Here is a 14,995-nt window from a genome sequence, read left to right as displayed (position 1 = left end):
TCTAAAGCTGTGGTGCATGTCACATAGTCAAATATGCAGATGGGACCAGAATATTGAGGATTTATTCCCTATTCTTTCATTTTCATATAAACACTAACCATGTTAATGTAAAAATAATTCCCAACAGTACAGACAAAACATGGTACTAGACAGTGTAACTCCATAAGTTCTTTGGTCAAGTTGCTTTATATCTTCCTTCATCTTGAAGGCTATGAAAACCAAATTGTGAAAGATGTCTAAAGACTCCAGCTTCTGTGAACAGATCAGCACTGATCAAATCCTAAGGATAAATAGAATAGACTCCTAGGAGCTGAGAAACAGACTAAGGATATGTTAAATTAGTGTTAACAAACTTGGAACTTGAAGCAAAATCCTTCTGGATGAAAGGACCAGTATCACTGCTGCAACTTCAGCTTAGAGAGGATTTAAACCCTGCTATATATTTATTATATATATTTTATATATTATTATATAAGAGGTGCAGTCCTTGGGCTAGAGGCTGTTCATTACAAAGAGGTTTCATAGTTATGACACAACCACAGAGGAAATGCAGAATAACCCTGTAATTATATCGCATTTCCTACTTGGGTCATTTTGGCATTTCTAAAAGAGAAGGCAATGATATTCAATTAACCCAAACACACGTTGATGTTGTGGTAACATTAATATCTGTGAGGAATAGGATGCTCCTCAGAATGAAGGTCCTCCTCTGGAAGTATGAGCCATCAGTGCTGCACACCTGATGGCAAGTTTAACCCAATGAGACATTAAGTGTGAAGGATGGTCTTTGCATAGCAGGATGTAACCTTATTGTTAGGAATGCATTTAAGCTGCACTTCTCTGTGAAATCACAATTTGCTAAGCACTTACTTTTGACAGTGGTTGCTAAAACTCCACCCTCATTTCAGTGTAATCTTCTCAGTTGGGTTAGGGGAACTGTTTATGAGGCCACATAATGAATTTTTCATACTAAAAATACCTCAGCCAAAAGGAGAGAAAGCAATGGGGGTTTATGACTGAGTACACAAACCAGCAAAACTGGCTAGTTTAGCCAGCATGTCTGATTTAAGACATGGTTGTTAAACTACACCCCAGTGGTGTGGCTGTCCTTATCATCAAGAAGTGCCAAACCACCTCTTTCATCATTGCTTACTCCCATTCTTGAGTTCTGTTTCCTAGTACAGGGCAATGAGTGCATGAGGACCTGAAGCCTGAGTAAACCTCTAAACAGATTTCTGTGCTGGCGTGCCTGACTGTTGCCTGTGGAAGACATCAAAATAAGCCAATGATGTAAAGGCCAGGAGCTAAGCATGCGGGTTATAGACAGCCCCCTTTAAAGATGTATATACAAAAGATTTAGTCAAACTGCCATTCAATTATCTAAAGGAGCCCATGATGTTTTTACTAATGTATCCCAATTATTTTTGTTTTATAGTCTTACAATGACTACTGCAGTGTTCCATGACTAGTTTCACATGTTAGGAAAAGCTATCCTCTTCATTCTTGGTTTCTTTTTCTCTTGCAAGTTCTAATTCTCAATTTCATAAAAATTCTTAATACCCTAATGACTTGTTTACTGATGTTCTAATTTTTAGCAAGTTAGCCAAATAAACTGTCTGAACACATTTCCAAGAGTATTTGGAAAATTTTCTTTGCTGTGTTGTGCATACTTAGGCTTGTCATTACAAAGTCTGAGTTCTTCCACTTCCATTACACTGAGGACAAGATAAAGAGTCCATCGCATGTCACTTTGCAGAGTATTCCATCTCATGAAGGTTATTCTGCAAAACTTTCACTGTTTGCTGAATCTCTAGCACTTTATGGCAAAACAAGTCCAAGCACTTTTGTAGCAAGAAATATGCATTACTAGACAATATTTTTTTAAATTTTATCTACTATTAGTATCAATTAGCCTATAGCTAATTAGAGTACAGATCAAGCTGGGAGTGTATTTGTATCACATTTCTGCAGTACACCACTACAACTCTAATGTGGAATAGAGCAAATCACAGACCAATTTTTAAAAACAACTAGTGGTTTTCTTTGGTTTGTAATTAGTCAAATATTTTTCACTGTATTACAATGAACCCTCTTGGATAATTCTAATTAGAAGCCTTCAAAAAAAGTCCCAAAACAACCAAACAAAAAATCCAATCCTGCTTTTTTTCGGTTGAGCCTGTATGTTCAACCTGTTCTTCATCTGACAGCTTGACAAAGCTGTAGACAAATTTTCATAGAAGCATAGAATGGTTTGGGTTGGAAGGGACCTTTAAAGGTTATCTGGTCCAACCCCCACTGGGGACATCGACCGAGTAAATCAAATAATCTTTGAATAATTTCATCAATAAATGCTTTGAAATTTGACCCAAGATGCCCAGTGTCAGGGGTTGGTTTTTTGTTTGTTTTTTTTTTTTTTTTTTTTTGCAGCAATATCTGAAATCCAGTATTACTTAAAACTCTATTGGACAGCAACTTTTACAAAGAGCTGTTGTGCAGATCACTGTGCGCTTGGAGTTACAGTACAAGAACAGGCTTCCTAAGCAGTTTACTAGATCTTTTCAGTGCACTCTTCTAAACATGACAATGTTATACCTGCAAGGGCATAGGCAATATCACAGGGAGCTCATACTATGGAGGATTATAATATTCTATTAACATGTATGATCATTACCTCCCATAGGAATATTACTTTGAAAACCAGAAGTCTGAACTGAACTTAAAAATATACAGTGTTCTTTTCTTCTAAGCCTTCATGCAGCACAGAAATAACTTCAACACGTTCAGACAAAGCAGACTGCATTTCACATCTGTGTTAAAAGTATATTTTCCCCCAACCAAATCATTACCCTGGTCTAGGGATTAATATGGTAAAATGATCTACATTGTACAAAAGCAGCTGTACCTTTGGAAGAGGTAAGATTGCTCTGGAGAACATCTGAGGAAAAGAGAACAGGCTTTTGCTTAATTTTTTGGAAGCAATACAGCATTAAAATTAACACAGCAGCCAATTCTGAATGTGAAACTGGTTCGGTTCTTTCAAGAAAAAATGAGAGTGGTGTTCTCTTTTAAAAACAGGGGAGCAGATATACCCCTGGAGCAAACCCAGCCTGCATGGATTAACTTGTTCCTGGGTTTTCAATAGCAATGCTTCATAGCTAGAGCAACAGGAGGTGGAGGTGGGGGGTGTCCTCAAAGGGAATTATCCTTGGAAATAAATATGTATTGTTAAGCTTAGTACCAGTTTGCACAGTAACATCTGTCTTCACAGTATGTGGTTTCAAGTTCTGTAGTGCTATACCTGAATGCTCTCTCTTTTTAAACTTCCTCTCCTGGGACTGTAATTCAGTCCATATTCCTTTCTTCCACACAATCGTATATAAATAAATACAATGTGAGGAAAATATGAAACTGCAGTAAAGAAATGAACCTTCTCTCAAAGATAATCTCTCTTTCCTACTGTGTCCCTTTTCACCTGCTGTTTCTTCACAATCCTCATAGCCTTTTGTTATTTTGCTAAGCCTACTAATACCGAGGAGCCAGTGTAATTGCCACCCATCCCTGGAGATAAGTGAGAGAGATGTGTAACCAGATGTCAAAGCTCAAAGCAAAGGTGAGTACAAAGCTATGCAGAACACTGGTGATTTATAAAGGGGGCATTAGCATTATCTAGCACTGTTTTCAGAGACAGTTATGCAGAGAATTAACAGCTTCAATTGAAAAGAAGAAAGGAGGGCAGTTGGACCTGCCAGAGCAAGTACATTAGCATAACCCTTGGAGAAAGCCTAAGGAAAGGGATTTTACCGGGAGGGAGCTGAAAGCAGAGGCTTGTGCCTCTGAGCCAACAGCAATTTCTTTTTCTTTGGACCTACCACTGCTAGGGAGGCCAAGCTGGTGCAGTCCTTATGAACAGCAGGGATACCTGACCTCATCACTGGGTTTTCTACCTGAAGTAACATACAAACCTTTACACATGTCGATTAAACAGCAAGGTTGAGAGCCACAATGAAGTCTAGAGGGTAAGAGACCTCAACATCTATCATGTTGAGAGAGGGACTGTGGACCACTTGCCAGGGGAGCTAGGACAATGTGTGCCATTCAGGCCAGGTGCTTATCCTCTCTCAGATTTCTCCTTGGCTTCAGCAGAGACCCGTGTCAACCCACAGCTGTGCAAGCTATGCCTAATGTGCACTCCATTGCTTATGAGCAACTCTGACTCAAACCTCTTACCTCGGATATTTTGTGGATTGCCTTAGCCACCTGTGGCCCCACATAGAAAATAACTATTACACTGTAACGTATCATTTCTCCGAGTTGTTGAAAGGCTGAAAACAATCAGGTGTATTTTCTTTCACCCCTGACTAGAAGCATTCACTAGGGACAAATAACTTCTTATTAAACTTCCCCAGGCAGAAGTTTATACCGGTAGACTCCTGAAAACCAAAAAAAATCCCTACTTTTACCTCTAAGTGAACTGCATTCCCACCCCCTGTAGACTAACAATCTTATTTTAAATAAGAGCTGTTTCAAGTTTTAGGTTGCTTTAGCAATTTTGCTGGTATGGAGACACAGATTTTACTCAATACCACCAAGAGCTACATATCTGCAGTTTATAGGTAATCTGTTGTGTATGCAATAGTTTGGTGTATCAGTTGCTTTGAAAAAAAGTTAAAACAGGCTGAGAGATAATGGGGTGGTAGCACCATACGTGGTTCAGAGCAGTGGTTGTTACACCTCACAATTCCTGACAATCTTTCTGCTAAGTCCTACTGAAATTTACCTTGCCTGGCTGAGATTCACATTTCAAAACAGTAAAAATGTAAGCAATATAAAAATAAGCAGGAAATACTCACCTACATGGTTCTACGGGTCAAGGCTTGCTGGAGTGAATGATCGAGTGAGTGGACAAAATAATTATTCCTGTCTGGAAGGGCAGGGCTCTGGCCCAGCCAATTGGGATTTGTATTTGGTGAAAGCCTTAGCATAATTATAGGGTAGTTGATGAAAGGTGTCTTCTGTCACAGCTGATTGCAGTAAGCAGTGTAACAACACGTTACCTGTCAGAGGTCTTACATTGTGTTTTATGGTATATTGAAAAACTGCTTTGAATGAGTTCTTTTTTCCTAAAGTAAGAAATGTTTTATAGTTTGACTTAATTTTGCTTTCTGGTGCAGCAGTGATTTGAGTAATGGCAATGCAGAAATGGGGTATGGAGTAAGCAAAGCTCTATCCTTCATGGCCAGAGTGTTGAGTACCCCCAGGCAGTGCATCCGCACTGGGCGGGAAATGCAATCATAGGAGGAGATCCTTCACTGGTGAGCCACACTGGGTTGGCTGCCTGCTCCCACAGAGATTAGGGCAGGAGCACCAGAGCATCCCTTGCAGGTGTTGATGAGTTTGTTACCGCCCAGACAGAGATAATTAAACAACCTTCCACTGTTTGTTGTTAAACTCCTAGCTCTGACTATGCTCATGCTGTAGTTTTGTGTTGAGGGGTTCCCAGAACGGTGGCATGGCAGGCACTGCCATGGGTTAGAGCTGATTTGAGCTGTAGCCCCTCTGTTATATTTATAATAGAGTAATTTCAAAACTGTTCCTTTTCTTCCTCAACATAAAACCAGTTTAGTCTTTGTAATAGGTTTCAGTCTCAAGACTTTCATTTCAGTTCAATCTAGCAACATCCCCTCTGGCTTCTATCGTCAGACTATTTGTTTCAAAACAAGACTTGCAGTCGCTGATACAGAAGGCTTCCATCCCCAGAACATGCTCAGGTGGGTGATCTGCAGATTATTCACCCAGTCCTCTCAGTCTTCTCTGTGGGTGCTGCTCAGTTTTAAGAACAGCCTCAGTGCCCCTGCTGAGCCTGCCAGCAAAGGAGTTAGTTTTAGTTGTATTTTTATGATGTGGACATCTGTCCATTAGCAACTGGAGAAGAGCCACCAGCATCACTCCCCACAGCTGCCAGCCCATCAGCAGACACTGACAATGTTTAGTTGTTACTGAATGAGCTGGATTCAGCCCAATAACCTGGTGCTAAATGTTACTGTGCTCCTCTAAATCATTAGACTATGGCTGTTGGGTGGCTCCTCACTTCCCTTTGATATAACACAAATTGGAAGGTGCTCCTGCTGGCTGTGGGGCAGTGGGAGAAGGTGAAAAATTACAGAAGCCACAGCTGGCAGCTAATAAGAGAGGCGGTGTCATTCCAGATGGGAAGAGAAGCTGATGAAAAGATGTAAATACCACCCAGTTGATACCACTGAATGCTGCAAATAATAATAATTAAAAGACTAGTGATAATGTGCAAAGGCAGAAGTGGTCCAAAGGTTCCAAGCAGTATAGGCAAAATTGAGCTCTACTTCCCCAAGAATTAAGCATTGAGGAATTGATCCCATTATTAATCAGTGGCAAAACTCAACACTGTGATTTTGTGCAAGGCTGAGGGGATGGAGTGAAAGAAGGCAGGCTGCTCAGCTGAGAATGTGGTATCTCCCTTCTCCCCTCACATCCCCTGCTCTCCTGCCAGTCTTGTTCCACTGAGATGAATCCTGCCTCCCTGCACTTCTTCATCTCTCAGCAGAACAAGGTATTAAGGCAGCTGTAACCTGTTTCTCTGCAGCTATCCTGTGAACCTTCAGTCACACCTGTCAGATCCTTCTCTGCACACCTTCTTCTAAGCCCACACTCCACAGAGGTCCTGTTCTCTTTCTCTGTTCCAGTACAGTCTGGGATATCTCCACCTTCAACCTTCATTTCTCCAAAGTGCCCATCTTAACCTCTGCACCCCCAAGGCAGAGGGACATACTCCATAGTATGCTCACCGACCATGCCCATGGGACAGAGCTCCAATTCACATCCCTCAGGATGCTCTTTTCTTTCATCCCTTCAGAATATGGGGCTGACTTCCCTATCTCACTCCCATGATATTGCTGTGCATTACCCTCAGCCAGACCCAGGCAGCGTTATACCCCTCACAGTTAAGCTATGAGAGCTGAAGTCACACCAGGAGTTTTGACAGCATCACGTACGTTTGGCATGCCCTGTGCACACCTGGGATTTGCTTTCACCATTTAGACATGACTCTATTACAATTTACCACCTCTTTCTCTTTAGCCAAGATTTTCTATATATTTGTCAACTCCAGCCTAAAGATTGAAATTGCTTTTTGGAGAACTATGGCTTAACTTGACCAAGATTCCCTATTTGGTAGAAGGTTCAGCTACCCACAGAGGTGGACCATCATATGCAACTATCACCCACATTCTCTTTTGTTTGAAGGAGCCACTTTAGTGCTAGAGAATCTGTAAATCTTACTTTTTTATATTATTATTGTTATTTTTCCTGCTCTGGCACAGCCTCTGGCAAGGCTACCTCTGACTTGTGCTTCTCTGTGCCAGCTAAAGGAATCCTGCGATGGGCAGCACAGCTCTCCCCCAGGAGGCCTCCTGCCATGTGACTTGTACTCAGTGCCTTCCAGGACTCAGATCTAAGCTTTTAAAGGCAACACAGAATGCTCTTTTGCCTTTATTTTTTTCCCCTACAATAACAAACTCAGTTTTGAGAATGACAGATCTAATTTACATTTAAATCTTTCTAATCCCTTTCCAAGCTGCCATGACAATAGGCCCTGTAAAAATTAGTAAATAAGAATTTTCTTATTTACCTGATTGCCTTTCCTGTCTCATTGTCTTTTATGTCAATCTATGTCAAGGCTCTTTCAAGTTATATCTTTAAATGGGAAAGCTAAAAGCAATCTGAGTGAAATGGTTTTGTGTCAAGAAAGATGCATTCCTGTGTGTTCTGTGCACATATTGAAAGCAGAAGCTTTAATCAAGGAGTAAAGAGACACTCTCCCTCACCCGGCTTAAGTGCAAAAAGGTTTGTGAAACCAAGTTCCAGCTTAAACCAACAGCAGTAGCATGGGATGCTTCTGAAGCTTATCTAGTCCCATATTCTCAGCTGTGAAAATCCATGCAGTGAAAGAAACTCTGGTGCATCTGTGTGGATCTATACCAATGAGCCCACATTCACCAATACAGTGATATTTGGCATTGTGCCTTTTGCAAGAATAAGCCCACTGCCCTATCCATGTGCACTGATGTGGATGTCTACAAAAGGTTCTTCTCCACATAGGTTCAAATTACACGTGGAGAGAAGACAGAGAAGCACACATCTTCACCATAACAGCATAGAAAAGGAACTGCACCACCCTCCATCCTCACCATTGTAGACACTGAAGAGTACAAGGAGCACTTACCAGTCTTCCCTGTACTCCGAAATTTGTGCCATTAGGATGCCAGGACCACTGGATCCCAGGGAATCCTGCTTCTTGTTCTCAGCCAGACTCCACTTCTGTGTGCAGAATGTGTCTTGCGGGCCAGAACCTTTCTTTTTTATTATGGCAATATAATTCACCTGGATTTCATTGATGTGGTAGACATGCAAAATCCATGTTAATGTTCTCCACCCATATTTTCCTAAAATACTAATGTTTGTATTAACCATAGTCCATGAGAGAACAATGAAAATATGACATACGATACTGTCCAGGAATAAACTATCTTTGGTATAGAACCTTGACCTTCACCCCAAACTCGGGGACATAACACTGCCCCAAGCAAAGATAAATGCCAGGCTCATAAGAGACAAGGCTTGGTTTCCTGGCTATTGCTTTGCAACAGGTTGTGTAAAAGGAGGCAGACAAGAGAGGAGGAAGGAGAGGGCCTGGAAATGGGCTTTTGCTGGAGTGACTGAAGGTGCTGCAGTTCCCTCTTGCCCTCCCATCTCTCAGCTGGAAGCTCCCTACATGTGCAGCAGAGACAGGTAACACAGACACAGGCAACATTCCGCAGCCAAAATCACCTTCAGCTGGATGTTACCTGAACCCAGCAGGCTCTGGACTGCAGTAGTGCCTCTTCTGCTGCAAGAACATGTTTCCTACTATGTGAAACACTATTTTTCTATTTCACAGTCAATGTGGACTCACATGAATTGGAGAACCCTGTGTTCCCTGCTGGTTTCTGTTGGTCCTCTGGTTTCTTTTTCTTGTATTTTATTTTTTAAGAGACTGGCATTTTCTGGGAAAAAAAAAAAAGATATTTTAATCAAAGAGTTCCCATCCAGCAGTAATTTACAGTGTGTTTGACTGGGAGGTTTTTGTTCTTTCCACCTTTGCATGTATTGAACTTGATTTGGACTTTGATCTCAAGGATTTTCTACTTCTGAGACCTTTTTGCAGTTAAATTAGCTCTTTCTCCTGAGCATTCAAAACTTCTCTGCTGAGTCTGCTTGTTTTTTCCCTGCCATCAACTCTGCTTGTGAAGTCAAGGAGAGTAAAACCTCATTACAGCTTTGCTGTAACCGTGTGTGCACTGGAGGGAAGTTCTGAAGTGTAAAGTAGTAAAAGGTTATGATCAATCTGTGCCCTGCTTTACCAGAAGTTCAAGGGCTCCAGAGGCCTCTCTCAATTCTGTTTATTTGCCTGTTGCTGGCTTGCATATCACTTCTGCAGAAATCAGAATAGATTAGTACCCATTTCTAACTAGATCTACCTAGAAATAGCCTGTCCATCTTGTATAAACAACCAGAGGCTGTTGCTTACTTGTTTTTGTCAGAGTGATAGAGACAGGGAATTTTGCTTGTGATTTCCATATTAAGAGCAGTAGTACAAGAAATTCTAAATCCAGTCTGACAAAGACATTATGCACTTATAAAGTAACTTTGAAAAAATGAATTATTGAAATAAATCAGTATCTCAGTTTTTATAATGCTGGAAAAGAAACAGATCCCACTGTCTCTTACCTTCAAAAAGTCCAATTTACTAAGCCTGCTGAGAAAAGTGCTAATTAAAGTAAGTTATAAATGTTCTGTGTGAAGATGACTACCTGAATTTGAATCAAAAACAAAGCCAAGGGTTTTCTTTCACAGGGGCTAGGGTAGGAGGTTGCTTACTAGCTAGCTCCCACACCTAACACAGCTGGAATGTGGCCTAAAAGAAAGTCTGTGTTATAAACTGCCTCTGAACTGCCTCACCTGCTTGTGAAACAAATTCAAATAACTCCTAAAAGCTGCAGAGGTAGCAGTTCATTTGGATTGCAAAGTAGCAGAGGTAACAGTCATTTGGATTGCAAAGTAGCATAGAAAAGGTAAGTGTCTTCCCAGGCTAGCAATCTACATATTAAAGACATAAAAAGAACTATTTGGAGCCAAAATAAACTCAGGAAAACCCATGGCAAGTGAAATGGTGGTTCTGGGCAGCACTGTCAGTGTTCATGGGTTTATAGGGTCTTAAAATGTTTTTGTACATTAAAAAAATTGTACTACACTTCAGAATGGCACTGCCCAGTACTGTCAGTGCCATTTCCTAAAGGAACAGCTTTAGGAAATGGCACTTTCCATGAGAATTTCATGTCTAAACCGCATTTAATTTTCAGTAGTTTAATTCTCTGTGATATAGAAATAGAATTACTGGGGGGTTATTTTTTTATACTTTTCAACTAGTCATTTAAGAACCATCACGGTTTCTTCTATGCTTGACTGTAGCTGGAAACTGTTTCTGTAAAGATTATATGTGAAATTCTGGAATGCTTACCAGTGTGAATCATTTATTTCTGATTCTGTCTCTCAGACCCCAAGAACAGGTGTCTGAACTTGCTAACAAAACCTCACGTAATCAGGTCATTGTGAAACCAACAGAATCTGAGAGGGAGATGGAGATTAACAAGTTCAAAAGCTTTATGTAGGATTGTTTTAGATGGTGGGTTTTTGCTATCTTCTGACTTCTTCATTGAATAAACAGAGTAAATAACTCAGGACAGATGTTTCTCTGAACATAAAGGAAACAAAGGAACTTAATAATGGATTAGACAGTAATTAAGCTATTTCTTAAACTGGGCTTTTAGCATACTATTTTTTTAAGAAAAGTTTAGTGAAATATTAATTTTCAAAAGCCATTTCCAAAGAAGTCAATCACTTCCAATTACCACAGGATATGCAACCATTCTGCAGCCATGTTTAGTAGTTTATCTTTTATTTGCTTCTTCAAACAGTTCTATAGCATGTAATTATCTATAAAACACTGCTGGGTATCTCAGGAATAGATTTACAGTCAGTCAATGTACATCTTGCTCTGATCCTGCCTTAAATACCTGCTGCAGCTTTGCACAGGAGGAATTGTCTACATGATTAATGGTAAAGCGTGCAGCACCTATCCACAGCAGAGGGAGAAATCGGAGTCTTATCTCCTGGGCATTTTATAAGAACTTGTCTAGAGCTATTGATTCACTTTTTTTAGACTCAGTTTGTGTCTCCTTTTTTTGGGCCAGAGAATTAATTGCCATGAATCCAAAACATGCCACTCATTTGAATTACAAGATTAATTTATAGCTTTCCTTTGGCATAAAACAGCTGCTTCTTGCTTGTTAATGTTTTCATAGTGGTTAGAGGTGAGAAAAAATATCATGCTGAAGTAATTTGTTACCAAGAAAATATAGAAAAATGATCAGGAAAATACACTAGTGTAAAAAAAGATGTAAAAAAGTCCCCAAATGGAAATACCCAGTTGCCCAATTAGTCACTGGCTTGCTAGAGGCACGCAGTAATAGGACTCTGGTAGTGTGACATGTACACAAATGCATCACAGGTAAAGTTGCAGAAAGTGATATACATTCATACGTGTGTGTTGATGTGAACTGATATTACATGCCAGCTCAGCATGCACAGCCTCCTCAGGATCCTAACAGAGACTTAAATGTAACTTCAGACAAATGTTCATTTTTTGCTGAGCATGGCCTACAGCACGGACAGCCTACAGGTCTGCCTAGGAGGCAAAAGAAATAATTATCATATGGAAGGAATGACCAGGCAAAAGGTTGGATTCAACTCAATAGGGATGTATGCAAAAATTTGTCCTGAGGTAGAAGAAATCAATTTAGCAGAACACTGAAAATGCGTCAGAACACACAAAACAATCAAAGTCTAGGAAATACAGCCAGGTAGGACTGAAGAAATAAAGGAGATTTCTCTAAAGGACATTATTAGGAAAACATGGTAATATATTTTTTATAGGCATGAAATGGAAAAAGAATGAAAAGGGATGAAAGTTACATTCATATATTCTTTGTGTCCACTAGGGGTTAGGCAAGGACTAATGAATCTCAATCACACCAAAAAAGACTTAGATTGTGTATTAGAAACCTTTGTAGCAGTAAGAGCAGATAAACAATAGAATATTTTGTCTAGGATAGTTGGGAAATCTTTCAAGGAAGTTGTAGGTATAAGTAATCCTATAAACTTTGGAAAGCAAGTGCTAATCAGAGTATTTCCAGAGGACCTTTTCAGGATTGTATTCTTTGACTTCTGCAGTATGAAAAGATCTCTTTGACTTAGAATTCTTCTCTTTAGTTTGGTTGACACACAGTACCCTATGGCTGCAGATACAACAGGCAATGTTATGATTCAAGAGATGAGGCACATTGCAGGATTGTTTGCTAGATAAAGCTTTTAAAGGCTGCTCACATTTTCATTGCAAACCAGTGTAGAAATATAGGAAACAAAGTAATTTTGTAAACTCCTCCCAGTTTCTGGTGCTGCATATTTGTGTTCAGAAGCATTAAAAGCTCCTCAGTCAGTGTAAGGCTAATGCAGAAATTTTAACTAGTAGAGTCTCAAGACAAGTACTTACACATTGCACCACCCACAATTACTGACTGTGTTTAAAAATATGAACCCATATTTTATTTTTATCAATTACCCAGATGAAACCATCAGGTTTGGGTTCATTTATGTCATTAGGTGCACCATTCATGTCCTCTCTGACCAAAAGCACACCAGAAGTGTGAATTTCTGCACACTGCCGCCAGTAACTAGAACAAGTTAAACTTTAAACTCATATTTGATCTTGCCTCTGAGCTGCAGACCTCATATAAGACTGCACAAGCCAATGCTGAGCAACTTGTTCATAGCTGGTCTGCATAGCCTTGTGAGCACTTTTCCAGTATAGCAGCCACATGTTCACTCTTGCATGCAATATGATTATTGAATTATTAGGACTTTTAAAGGATTTTAAACTCTATAAGATACAAAAGCCTACTAAAAATTCATTGCAAGCATTGTTATCAAATCATGATCATCATGACGTGAGAACATTAACATCTTCCTGAAACCCATACTTGAACCAATAATGGTCTGTTCTCCATCCCTTCTCTTAATGGATTTAAAGTATCTACAGTTAAATCTACTTTATCTTTCTGCTATTATGGCATCACAACTAAGTTGAAAGTTCAGTTTCCAGCCTATCCAGTTAGTATCTTGGCTACCTGCTGCATCACATAAAATTGGTAAAATGACTTCAGCTCTCTGTCATAAAATCTGATGTACAGCTGAAAGTAACTGAGTTAATGACAATGAAGGCTGAGCTATTTTCTAACTCTTTAGGCAAATCAGAGCTTAATGACTTTGAATGATACTCACAGAACATTACAGGGAAGCTTGCATCCTGCTGCCTGTTTTACCCTACCGGATAAGATAAAAGACGGCTATTAAGCTGCTGGGATGATCCTTCCCTTTAACACTTACAATTGGATTTCTCTCAGCCATCTAAAAGTTAGGTTCCTGCTCCAAGGTAGTTATTCAAGACACTCTTTATCTTTGGAAGAAAGAGACAGAAACCCCTAGAGCATGACTCTTCCCATCTATGTACAACATCTGATTCTATGATTCTATATTTATCCTTGCCAGGAGATACTACTGACTGAGTAAATCACGGACACATACCTGGTTCCACAGACCTAAAGAATAAATGGTTAAAGTCATAAGGACTGACTGTCACAGTGCAGTTTACCCAGGCAACTTCAGGCATGTAGCTGAGGTGCCTGCTTTAGGAATGCAGTTGTCATAGATTCACTCTGCAGGAACCTCTTAAGTTTATCACAGATCTTGAATGGTGGGTGAGGGGGGAGGAATCACCCTGCACAAGTGTCTGTCTCTCTTCATTGCCTGCAGATGGTACCTAACAAGAGCAGGTCTCTAATTAGTGCATCAAATGTATGTAGATGAATTCAAGACCTAAATAGTCAGTTATTCACACAGAAAATGAATAGCAATTTCTCTCCATAGGAGATGGAAGCACTTTCTGCAATATATTGCACTACTCAGGATGTGATAAAAGACAATGTGAATACCATCACACAAAATTATTCAACCTGGAAGTTAGTGCACAGGCTAAAGGTGTGCTAAGGACCCACCGGGGCATCAACCATCTAGTTTACAGGTTCATCTACATTTTCTCCAAGATACTGCATAACTGAATACTGGATGTGTAGCCTGGTTTTTAATAAAATTATATAAATTATAATAATTACCTACTTAAAAGGAAAAGAGAGAAAGGAAAATTGAAACATGGGTATCAATAACTTTTCCAAAGAGCATACAGCATTAGACAATTTAATCAAAGCTTTGCCTGTACCAAATTAGCTCTAAAGATGCCCACTACATAAACAATTATTATCAAATTGCTGCAGTAATAAACTGAACAAGTTATTTTTATAAAGAACAAGTATAGAACATCAGCATGGTCATGAATATGGTTTGAGCAGCAACCAGGGCAGATTTAATAATGGTGACTCAAAGAGAACAAATACAGATACCAGTAGCTTGAGGAGTTCATACATGCAAGCACACACACATTCAAACCCTTTGGCTTTATGAGTTACAGCAGTGGGTCTAGAAATCTAGTTTTAGAAAATGAGGAATGCTAACAGATCCTGAGGGTTTCATGAGTGCTTTCACCAGCCACTCATTCATCTCCCCATAACATAAAGAAACAGTTCAAAAGTAGTTTCTGTTATAGATTGACTACCCATAGATTGACCCAAAATACTTCACAAGCAAAGGAGCCACCCTTTTAAATCAATTTACTTCAAAAACAGATGGAAAAGAAAGCCAAAGTAAAGGAACTGCCCCATAGAAACCCACTAACAGATACTGTCCTGGTCTGCCT

General features: G+C 39.7%; 1 protein-coding gene across 6 annotated transcripts in view; it reads right to left on the bottom strand.

Annotated features, from left to right (window-relative positions):
- Positions 1–9,058, bottom strand: part of LOC101871905 (ADP-ribosylation factor-like protein 8B) — a 55,193-nt gene extending 46,135 nt beyond the window's left edge. For 3 of the 6 annotated variants that reach the window (XM_031046278.2, XM_005146113.3, XM_031046279.2), the window contains exon 1: positions 4,851–4,899. The gene's annotated coding sequence lies outside the window, so the exon portion shown is untranslated. Of the gene's footprint in view, positions 1–4,850; positions 4,900–8,254; positions 8,413–8,983 lie in introns of those variants that run through there. The other 3 variants (XM_034062794.1, XM_031046277.2, XM_031046276.2) reach the window with 3 other exon arrangements.
- Between the last annotated feature and the right edge of the window lie 5,937 nt (positions 9,059–14,995).

The sequence above is a fragment of the Melopsittacus undulatus genome, chromosome 5 (assembly GCF_012275295.1).
Source record: "Melopsittacus undulatus isolate bMelUnd1 chromosome 5, bMelUnd1.mat.Z, whole genome shotgun sequence".
Lineage (NCBI taxonomy): Eukaryota > Metazoa > Chordata > Aves > Psittaciformes > Psittaculidae > Melopsittacus > Melopsittacus undulatus.
Note: the sequence above shows the minus strand (reverse complement) of the source record. Positions and strands in the feature narration are given on the sequence as shown.